Here is a 10,780-nt window from a genome sequence, read left to right as displayed (position 1 = left end):
TGTGTCAGAGGCAGTGCGGTTGGCGAAGGATAGAGCAGGGTTTAGGGCTGTTGTGCATAGGGTCGCTATGAGTCGAAAACGACTCGACGGCACATAACAACAACAACAACAACAACACTGGGTAGTAGAAGAGAAAAGCATGTATCACAGTCCGCTGTGTGGGGAGGACCGCCCATCACTGGATATGCAGTGTTTCCAGGCATCACTGGTCCAAACCATTGCCTCTGCCTGCCACTGCTATAAATACAGTAGGAACGCAATCTACTTCATATTCGGCTTTAACCCTCAGAGTTCCATCTAGTCCTTTGTGGGCAGATGTCACCCGAAGTTGCCACGGAATGCCAAATTTTCCACACACTGTCTTGATTTTTCACAAGTGAGAGAGATTAGAGTTTAGGCTCATTAATACAACTCGGCACTGTCTGATTTCAGAAGCAGCTCTACTGTCTCTACCACCCATTCGAAATTTTCCTTTACTATCAGCAGCCGGTCAGGAATTGCTTTAAAGTCACGATATGACTGCTTGTCTCTCTGTTGACTTCATTCAATAACATCAGCAAGAATAATTTCTTTGGTGGTCACATCAACACCAAATTCAATCTTAATATTAATTAGTGTGCAGTTCTGGGGCATCCAAAATCTTTCCAGTATTTAAAATATGGCCTGTGTTGTATGACTCATAATATCCACCTCAGTCTGGCCAATAACAAGTCCAGCAAAGCAGAAGTTTGCAGCAATCAGCTGCTCCTCGGACCACTGTGGGTCATTATTGGCATCATCTTTGGATAAACATTTCTGCTTTAGTGGGTAAAAGCTTATATCCTTCCTTGACACCAGGGTTTCTTCTGAGAAAAGTTACCAGTTGCTATTCTTCTACAAACTCATTCAATTGGAATCATTTCACACTGGGGCGCAATGAAAGATGTCTCCTCACATCTTCTGGTGAAAGCAGTTTTGATACCTGAAAAACACAGCTGGTAATTTAATTTGAAATTACAGCTTTTTCTTCCAAGTGATTCTTTGGAGCTGCATTTCCTGCTGTAATCTGGTCCTTGGACTTCCGCAGGACTTTTCCTGGACTATCTAACAACTCGTAGACTTCTTTTGTTTTACCTCATAGAATTTTCTAACAGTGTTTGGTACCACACAGTTGCCATTATCTTGAGTTAGCTGCGGGCAGAGACCGTGCAAGGAAGAGAAGCAGGAATCTGGTTTTACTCATTTTAACCTAGAGATTGGTCTAAATGCATACGAGAAAAAACCCAAACCAAACTAAACCAAACCAAACAAAAAACCCCATCTGCAATCGGCCCAGTATTTCCTAATGTTACCTACACCATGTTGTTCTCAAAAAGAAGTTTCTGGAAGAACTTTTTGCAGAAGTTCAGCTAGAAAAGTTCACTTTCTCGCAGAAGCAGTTCAGGAAATCACTGGGATCACGTGGAGCAGGAGCGCTGTTTTCAGTGTCTCGCTCCTTTCCCGCGGTGTTTACAAACTACCACTAAAGACTCTGAAAGCCAGACCTGAGAATTCTGACAGTGTTTGGTTTTGTGGTTTTTTTTTCACAAGAAAAAGTATCACAAGAACACGTAGTCCCATTGTGAATAAGGCCAAACGTTCGAAAATCTAAAGATGTATCATTTTATAATAAGTAAAACAGTAAAAAAAAAAAAGTTTCATCACCTTTATACTATAAGACTTAAAAGCAATACCCGCCGAAGGGTCCCTGGTGGTCTAGTGGTTAGGATTCGGCGCTCTCACCGCCGCGGCCCGGGTTCGATTCCCGGTCAGGGAATATCCCCTTTTTGGTGTTTTTTTTTCCCCTTCCTTTTGTGTTTTTTTCCCCTTCCTTTTGTGGTTTTTTCCCCCTTCCTTTTTTTTTTTTTAAGGCCGTTTCTTCCATAAATTAAGATTCTTTATGAATTATTCTCTCACAGATTCCGTAATCTGTCCACCCGTGGTGGACGGTGTTTGGTGGAGCTCCCAGTTTAACACAGGTTGGGAAGCAGGAGTAGCATCCACTTCCTAAACAACATGGCTCTGAAAGCAGTATGAACTTTGAAAACCGGTAAGTTATAGAAAGGCTTTCAGGTCTTTTGTTCATACGAAAATTTGCTTTGAGTCGTGCTCGACTCGACAGCGATCAACAACAATAACAACACATCAAAGGTAGGAAATCACAAGATAACTGTTGTTGGCACACGGATTTTTAAAATAAAAAGTTTAATTACAGTGAATTATCAAAAGCCAAATCCTCTGCTTTTGGTCAATTTCCATTCATAACTACTGCTTAAGACAGAGTAGAACTGCTGGATAAAGTTTCCAAAGTTATAAACCTTCACTGACACTAATTGACATAACTTTCTCCTAGGGAGTGGCTGGTACATTTGAACCACGCACCTTCTGCTAACTAAGAGCCTTAATAACACTTTCGCATTAGTTATTCTTTTTAACAAAACATAATATTTCTAACTTTCCGGTGGAAGTGAGCATTCTTAAGAAAACGTTATGTTGTATAAATGTACTAGTTTAATTTTTTTTAAAGGTACTGTCAGGGACCTCTCCAAAGTACTGAAAGAAAATGACATCAGTCTGGAGACTAAGGTGTGCCTGATCCAGGCCATAGTCTTTGCAATTGCTTGCTATGCATCAGAAAGCTGGACAATGATGAGGGATATAGAAAGAGATTTGATGCCATTGAGCTGTGGTGCTGAAGAAGAATGTTGAATATACCATGGACTGACAGGAGAACAAACAGATTCATCCTAGAAAGGGTGAAGCCAGGCTGCTCCTTTGGAGTCAACGGATTCTTGGGCTTCGTCTTGCAAGTTGCAAGAAAGGACCAGTCCTTGGAGAGGGACATGCGTGGAAGGGTGGAGACAGAGCAAAAGAGGAAGACCATCAATGAGATGGATTGAGTCAGTGACTGGGGTAATGAGGGTCAGTGTGTTAGAGCCAGGAAAGTTGGCACACGGTAAGAGCAGGTTTCAGGGTTATTGTACATAGGGGTCGCTATGAATCGCAATCGACCTGACGGCACATAACAACAACAGCAATATATTTGCATGATTCCGGATTCAAATGTTCAAAAGGGCCTAAATGATAGTTTCCCTTTAATTAATTAATTAGAATTAATGCTGTTTAATATGTGAATATAGTGTCAAAGATGTTTTATGTAAATACAAGCAAATAAATGCTACCTTACACAAGCAAGAGTGGTATTCACTTCCTAAACAACATGCCCCTGGAAACTCCATGGACGATTGGTCTTTTGTTCTTAGGGTCGCTATGACTCGTGCTCCACTCGACGGCAATCAACAGCCACCACCATCACCACCACCTTACACAAATGGTGGCAATCAACACAGGCTTTCCTGTACTTTGCCTTTTTCACTTAACGAATTTTGGAGATCATTCTGGGTTCGTATGTGAAGAATTTCTTCATTGTTATGATGCATAGCATTCCGTTATATGGATATTCTAGCACAAAAATATAAGCAGTTTCTTATTGATAGGCATTTAGGTTATTTCTAACTTTTAATGTTGCCATAAATAATCTTGTACACATGCCATTTTGAACTCATGGAATAAATAAATATACATGAACTGAAGTGCTAGTTCAAAAGATTATTTGTGGATGAATCATGTTAATTTATCCTACATAAACATCGTATCTATTTACATACAAGCAATGTGTTGGTGATATGTGACTTTAAAACAAAAGCTCAAGCTCATATGCTTTTTTCACAAAGTGAATTTAATTAATATTATTCTTGGGCATTTAATTCCACCGTTTCCCCTTCCCCAAAAATGTTCTCTTAACATTAACATGGCACATAGCATCAACAACACTAACATCATAACACTCTTTTATATATATTTTATACTGGCTTATTTACAAAGCTCGAATATTATTTTTTCTAACCAAATATTTCCCATTTCCTTCATCACCCCCCCGCCCATCAAATCAAATTGTATTAACTCTTCCCAACCCATCCTCACCCCTTTGCTTCCATCCTCCTCTCCCTTGGATCCTCTTACTAATTCTACAATAATGGTGTTGTTGTTGTTGTTGTTATGTGCCATCGAGTCGCTTGCATCTCATAGCGACCCCTATGTACAATAACCCTGAAACTGGCTCTTACCGTGTGCCAACCTCGCCATCTCAAACATACTCATTCCCACCACCCCAGTCACCGAATTGATGATCCATCTCATCCAGGGTCTTCCTCTCCTGTGCCGTCCCTCCACTCTGCTAAACATGATGTCCCTCTTCAAGGACCAGTCCCTCCTTGAAACATGCCCAAAATATGTCAGACGAAGCTTCAGAATCCTTGACTCCAAGGAGCATTCCGGCTTCACCTTCTCCAGACAAACCTGTTTGTTCTCCTAGCAGTCCCTGGTATATTCAACACTCTTTTCCAGCTCCACAGCTCAAAGGCACCAATTCTTTTTCTATCATCCCTATTCACTGTCCATTCTCTGATCATAGAACATAATTGCGAAGAATATAGCCCGGATCAGGCGCACCTTAGTCTCCAGCCTGATGTCGTTGCTCTTCAGTACTCTTGAGAGGTCCCTCACAGCTTACTTTCCCAGTGCAATTCGTCTCTTGATTTCCTGGCTGCTGTTACCAAGAGTGTTGACTGTGGAGCCAAGTAAACTAAAACTGTTAACTATCTCAATCTCTGCACCATCCATACTGATGCTGCCAATTGGCCCAGCGGTGAGAATCTTTGTTTTCTTGATGTTGAGCTTCAATCCATATAGGAGGCTGCAGTCCTTGACCTTCTGCAGCAAGTGCTTCAGGTGCGCCTCAGTTTCAGCAAGCAGGGTTGTGGCATCTGTATAATGCAGGTTGTTGATGACTCTTGCACCAATCCTGATGCCACATTCCTCAGTATTTTTCCTTGTGGGACTGAGTTAGTTCACTCACCGCAATGCTCTCCGGTCCCTCCCATGTTACGTAGTCATGTACAAAATCATTGCTCCTGCGTGCTGCGTAGTATATACCATTGTGTGAATGTACCATAATTTCTCTATCTATTCCATTGTGGTTGGACATCTGGGCTATTTCCATGTTCTTGCGATGGTGAATAACGCTGCTATGAATGAACATTGTTGTACAAGTCTCCATTTGTGTCTCTAGAAATCATAATACTTTGATGTTTTTCTTAGTTGATACATCTTTGTGAATTGTTCTTAGGTATGTCCTTAAAATAGAAGTCTCAATGAGGAATTACTAATTCATTTGTTAGTAGGTGTCCTGGAGTCAACTCAGGGCCACAGTGCATATAACAGAATAAGAGAAAAGTTGCCAGGTCCTTTGCCATCTTCAAGATCCATTTTTTGTTTAAATCCATTGTTGAAATATTATGTCAGTCAAATTCCAAATCATTAAAGAATTAAATTCAAGAGCTGAGACTACTTAAATACTCAAGATAGACATTCATTAATAATTATCTAATCTTAAAAAGGAGAAAGACTTCCAAAAGGAAAAGCAGAAACCATGAAGGGTAAAACCAACAAATTTGACTACATAAAAGCTGAATTTTACCAATCTAAGAATTCTCATATATAATATTAAAAGGCAAATGATAAACTAGTATAAAACAGTAGGGAAAACAGAAATACAAAATATGTTTGCCCTAACAATATATACTCATAAGGAAAACACATAAGATAATAAATCTCAAAACCAGTATAGGTAATAAAAAAATTTTTTAATAGTAATCTCAACAATTTAGAAGGAGGAGTGGCATCCACTTCCATAACAGCTTGCCTCCGGAAACCTTATGAACCTGGAGGGAGGATGAAAGGCACCCAAGCGTAGAGGACTCTCCTTCATAGGGTCGCGCTATGAGTCGCCTGTGACTCTACGGCACTTAACAACAACAATTTCAACAATAGTAAGGTAAATAAAAGTTAATATGAGCCTTCATATTTTTATCTTGCATTTTGGGAAAGATGGAAAGAATGAAAACTTAATTGATTAATGTAATTTTGTTAACAATGATTAGTGAAAGTTGATAATACTTTTCCACACAAAAGTCTGGCAATATGTATCCAAGGCTTAAAAATGTACGTATCTTTACAGTTGCAGTTTTACTTTTATGTATTTACTATCCTAAGGAAAGACTTTCTTAATGTGCAACAGTTTATGTATAATGATCACTACTACAGTAGATTCTTAGCTTGTCCCTGAAATTTCAATGACAAGAGGAAAAAACTAGAAGCTCTTTAAATCTATGAAACAGCAAGAAATTACTACAGCATTTTCAATACCTTTCTAGGAGATATCCTCAAGATAGTCTCTTTTCCTCTTCCTTTTTTAGCTTTGTCATCTAAATTTCTTTTAATATAAGTTTCAGAACATTCAGGGTCTACCTAAGAAAAGGGAAGAAATGGAAAATTGGCTAAAATTGAAAAAAATTTAATCCTTATATATATATATCAGCCAAGTTTGCTTTAGTGGGCGTTGGTGGTATAGTGGTGAGCATAGCTGCCTTCCAAGCAGTTGACCCGGGTTCGATTCCCGGCCAACGCAGTTTCAGTTTTTGGTTAGGGGTATTTTTTCCGGTTTCTTTATTTCCAAAATTTTAAGATGCCCGTTTCATTTCAATAAAATACGAACCCAAAAAGAATTTATTGTTATTTTGGCCACTTTTTTATACTGAGATCCTGATACTCTGAGAGCACTTTTCCAAGTGTGCCCCAGGGACTCTTGTAATTGTAGTTCGTGAATCGAGCCCGTCTCATGGACTGGAACCAAGGACGTCCCACGAGTTTAAGAGAATTCTTTACTTTTGATTTTTTTTTTTTTTTTTTTAGGTCTTTCAAAGAGTCTGACACAGACTGACGTGTTTTGGATCTGCAGAGATGGGTCTGATTAAATGAAAAATCAGCGTAAGGAAGTCAAAGCAAACTGCCGCAGTTACTGTAAACGGAACTAGGAAAATTATCAGCAAGATCATTTCTTGTTCTCCCGAATTTCTCTCTCCTGCGGCTCGCCAGCCTTCCAGCTCTCCCAAAGTCATTACCCCGCATACAAAACCCGAAATGTTAGACCACAAACTAGGAGGGTAAACCTGAGTGGCCTTCATTGTTGCCTCTCCCAATCTTGGGCGAGACTGATTATTTTGGAGGAAGCAAAAGGATGGGGGCGGGGGGGGAACCCCAAACCCTCAAGAGAGTCAGTCGAGCCTCTTCCCTGAGCGTCCCTCTGGGTTTAGGGTCTCAGAACGAAATTCAGACGTTAAAGCTTTGAACACGCGGAGCAGGAACATCTGTTTGCTATTTTTGATTAATGGATCATTCGGACTTAACGAATAATAAATACGTCACAATAGAAGTAACTATTTACCATTCCTGAATTAAAAGATACTGAATCAAGCTGCAAGACATCGCTTGGCAGGTGGCTCGCCGTGATCGTATAGTGGTTAGTACTCTGCGTTGTGGCCGCAGCAACCTCGGTTCGAATCCGAGTCACGGCAGGTTCTAGGCCTTTCCATGCTTGGTGACTCCCAGCTTTTTGAAGTTTTTACTCTCTGATTTTTACCAGAAGCAGCTTCTCAAGAATGGAGACATCAGGCTAGATGAAAGCACGCAGGAGTGGTAACAAAGGTTGCAGGGGTGAGTGGTCCCTTCTGACCCTCACAAGAGCAGCAGAGAGGTCCATTCTAGAGGATAATGCCATCACCTCGTTAAGAAGTTAGACATCGGAATTCTTTTTTTTTCTTTGAGAAGAGAACTCAAAGACTCCAAGTGCACGGATAACTGAGACTTTGAATCATAGCCGAGTTTAAACTTCAAAATAAATAGGCTCTTTTATTTCAGGGAGCTCTGATGGCCTATATAAAATTTCAGTGCTCAAAACCAAACTTATGCCCCCAAAGAAATAGTGAATAAGATCTATTTTCTCCATATACAGCCCTTCCCCCTTTAAGCCCCTTCGTCCCCGTCGATCTGTCCTTGTTTAAGAGAGAAAAAGGTCTCAAAATGAAAAGAAGGAAACGTGGTTGCATCTCGTAGGTCCCGAAAACACGAGTTTCCTCTCTCCCCTGTCATCGCCGCGGTTATCCCCAGCGCTCTTTGGGGGGTAGAGTCCTCGAAATCGGCTTCTCGGAATGACCTAGTACAGATGGAATTTGCAGAAACAATAGTGTTTCAGATCTCTTGATTCCCGTGTTTCAGAACTCTTGATTCCCACGTCCAGTGAGTAGATCTGATCTTGAATAGGCTTTGTGTCTGAGCCTCAGGCTTCTCAGTGGTAAAAGGTACAATCATTAACTCCTAGATTCAGATTCAGTTAGTGTTAATTACTAATTTACTAATGAGAACGGTGACACAATCGCTCGAAAATCCATGATTACAATGTAGGAAGCCCAATCTCCTAAGTGCCCGGCTAGCTCAGTCGGTAGAGCATGAGACTCTTAATCTCAGGGTCGTGGGTTCGAGCCCCACGTTGGGCGCAGGTGGATCTCCTTTTTCCTTAGTATCTTTACCTTTTAATGTAATCTTGTTAACTACCAACAGAATTTCAAGCTACTAGATCATCGTTGCTGCCACTTTTTGGTTTTTGTTTGTTTGTTTTTATTATTATTAATTTCGATGAACATGTACAGAGCTTTTGGATTTCCATTCATTGTTGCACTTTTCTTCTCGCCCACCTCTCCACCCTCCACCCCCACCATAGTTGTTTTATACTCTGCGTAATTATTCCAGAAAAGACATCATGTTGGAAAAGATAAAGATGGAGGGTCAGAGAAAGAGAAAGTCGTCGTCAGGATGGACTGACCTAAGTGACTTTAATGATGGGCTCGTGCAAATCAGAGATGGTGAGAATGACGCAGGATAGGGTAAGGGTGCTGTTCATAGGGGTCGTTATGAGTCGTAGTCGACTCACTGGCGCCTAACAACAAAAATTGTTCCAGGAATCGCTTCCACTTGCTACCAATTAAGAAAACAATAAATCTAAACGGGAGATTCCAGAGTTGACGAGGCTCTGTCCCAGGTGCGCGGTTTTCCCAGGCCGGGACCCTCCAGGGGGCGATACGCAGTTCCGACGTGTAAACCCCGGAAGCTCTAGGGTCCCTTTCCCTCTCCGCTGGACTCTGTCCGAGAAGATGGCTTTGGGACATCACCAGATGGAAACATATTGCTTCTCGTTGTCCCTTTCAACATACACATATCCTTAAAAAGAAAAAAAGAAAAAAGAATAAAAAAGTTTCTTAATTGCCATTGAGTCGGAACCAATCCAAAGCTAACCGGGGAGTGTCAGAGGCTGTAAATCGCACGCACAGAAGATTGTCCATCTTCCCTCAACCCCATCTCCCCTCCCCGCCCCCGCTCTCCGCCCTTAGGAGCTTCCGGTGCCTTCGAACCTCTGGACTCAAGCTCTGGTATTTCTAATCCCCTCACCGCAAGAAACTGCCCTGCAATCCAGAAGGTGCAGGTTCAAGGCGGCCACCAGGTGCTCAACGAGAGAGCCTGATGGGCAATCTCTTCCCATGGGATTAACTGCCTTTGAAAACTGGCCAGAATGTATACACAACAGCATAACTTGGATAATTAATAGACTGAAGAATTTGTGCGTTTGAATTATAAGGTTGATAAAGGTTATTGACTACAATATTGACTGCTATAGACGGCTTAATATATGTAAGTAATAGTTGTCTATTACTTACATATTATTCATCCCACCCATGGGAAGGAAAACACAGGAACAGTAAGTACCTGATGACAGATAGAAGAGTTGTGGGATATCTGCTGCCAAGAAGCCAACTGGAGATCACAGCTAAGTGGCTTTACAGTCTACAGTTATAACCCTGTGGATAAACAAAACCTCTACCTCATCAAAACATGGAAGCTGATGAAAACATGAAGGTGTCACAGGACTGCCTCTCATGAATGAGAGATGAGTCAAAGACTTTTACCTCTGGACTGATAGGCAACATCATGATAGACGGGGGGAAATTGAAACTGTCAACAACTTCTTACTTGAATCCACAATCAACAATCTTGGGTACCAGCAGTCAGGAATTCAGGAGACGTATTGCACTAGGAAAGTTTGCAGTCAAGGACCTTTCCAAATTATTGAGGAGTAATGATGTCACTTTGAGGACTAAGGGGCCTCTGATTCAGGTCATGATCTTTCCAATCACTTGCTTTGCATCTGAGAGCTGGACAATGAATATGAATGACAGAAGAATTGATGCCCTTGAGCTGTGGTATTGGAGAGGAGAGCTGAACATTCCATGGACGGCCAAAAGACAAATAAAAGTCTTGGAAAGGGTGCAGAGTGCTCTTTGGAGTCAAAGGTGATGAGGCTTAGCCTCACATACTTCTGGCATGTTGCTAGAAGGGGCTATTATACCTTGGAGAGGGACATGATGCTCAGAAAGGTAGAAAGTTGATGAAGGAGAGGAAGATCCTCGACCAGGTGGATAGACACAGTGACTGCCACAATGGGCTCTAATGTGTCAGGAAGTGTGAGGATGGCACAGGACAGGCCTGGGTTCAGGTCCGCAGGTCCGTTGTTCATTTGGTCACTAAGAGTTGTACCTGAATCAACGACACCTAACAACAATAGCTGTCTGAATCTGAAAATGAATTGTTAGACCTGAATCATTTAAACCTTGACCTTGTCTGCTCCAACCGCTCCTGACAAATATGTTCATGATTTTTTTTAACCCACATGAATTCTTAAAATATTTACATAATTAAATTTATCAGTCTTTTCCCTTAAGATTTCTGAGTTTTACACTAGGCCTTTTAAATA

At 41.2% G+C, this 10,780-nt stretch overlaps 4 non-coding genes and 1 pseudogene across 4 annotated transcripts; 4 read left to right on the top strand and 1 right to left on the bottom strand.

The window, feature by feature from the left end:
- Window positions 1-4,961, bottom strand: part of LOC102851090 — a 7,621-nt pseudogene extending 2,660 nt beyond the window's left edge.
- TRNAE-CUC lies at window positions 1,724-1,795 on the top strand. The gene has a single exon. It is a non-coding gene; the product is annotated as a tRNA-Glu (tRNA).
- A 1,514-nt stretch (window positions 4,962-6,475) lies between the features above and the next one.
- TRNAG-UCC lies at window positions 6,476-6,547 on the top strand. The gene has a single exon. It is a non-coding gene; the product is annotated as a tRNA-Gly (tRNA).
- Window positions 6,548-7,421: 874 nt separating this feature from the next.
- On the top strand, window positions 7,422-7,493 carry TRNAH-GUG. The gene has a single exon. It is a non-coding gene; the product is annotated as a tRNA-His (tRNA).
- A 905-nt stretch (window positions 7,494-8,398) lies between these two features.
- Window positions 8,399-8,471, top strand: TRNAK-CUU. The gene has a single exon. It is a non-coding gene; the product is annotated as a tRNA-Lys (tRNA).
- Window positions 8,472-10,780: the final 2,309 nt, after the last annotated feature.

The sequence above is a fragment of the Elephantulus edwardii genome, unplaced genomic scaffold (genome assembly GCF_000299155.1).
Source record: "Elephantulus edwardii isolate Elephantulus edwardi_28Jun2011 unplaced genomic scaffold, EleEdw1.0 scaffold00260, whole genome shotgun sequence".
Classification (NCBI taxonomy): domain Eukaryota; kingdom Metazoa; phylum Chordata; class Mammalia; order Macroscelidea; family Macroscelididae; genus Elephantulus; species Elephantulus edwardii.
Note: the sequence above shows the minus strand (reverse complement) of the source record. Positions and strands in the feature narration are given on the sequence as shown.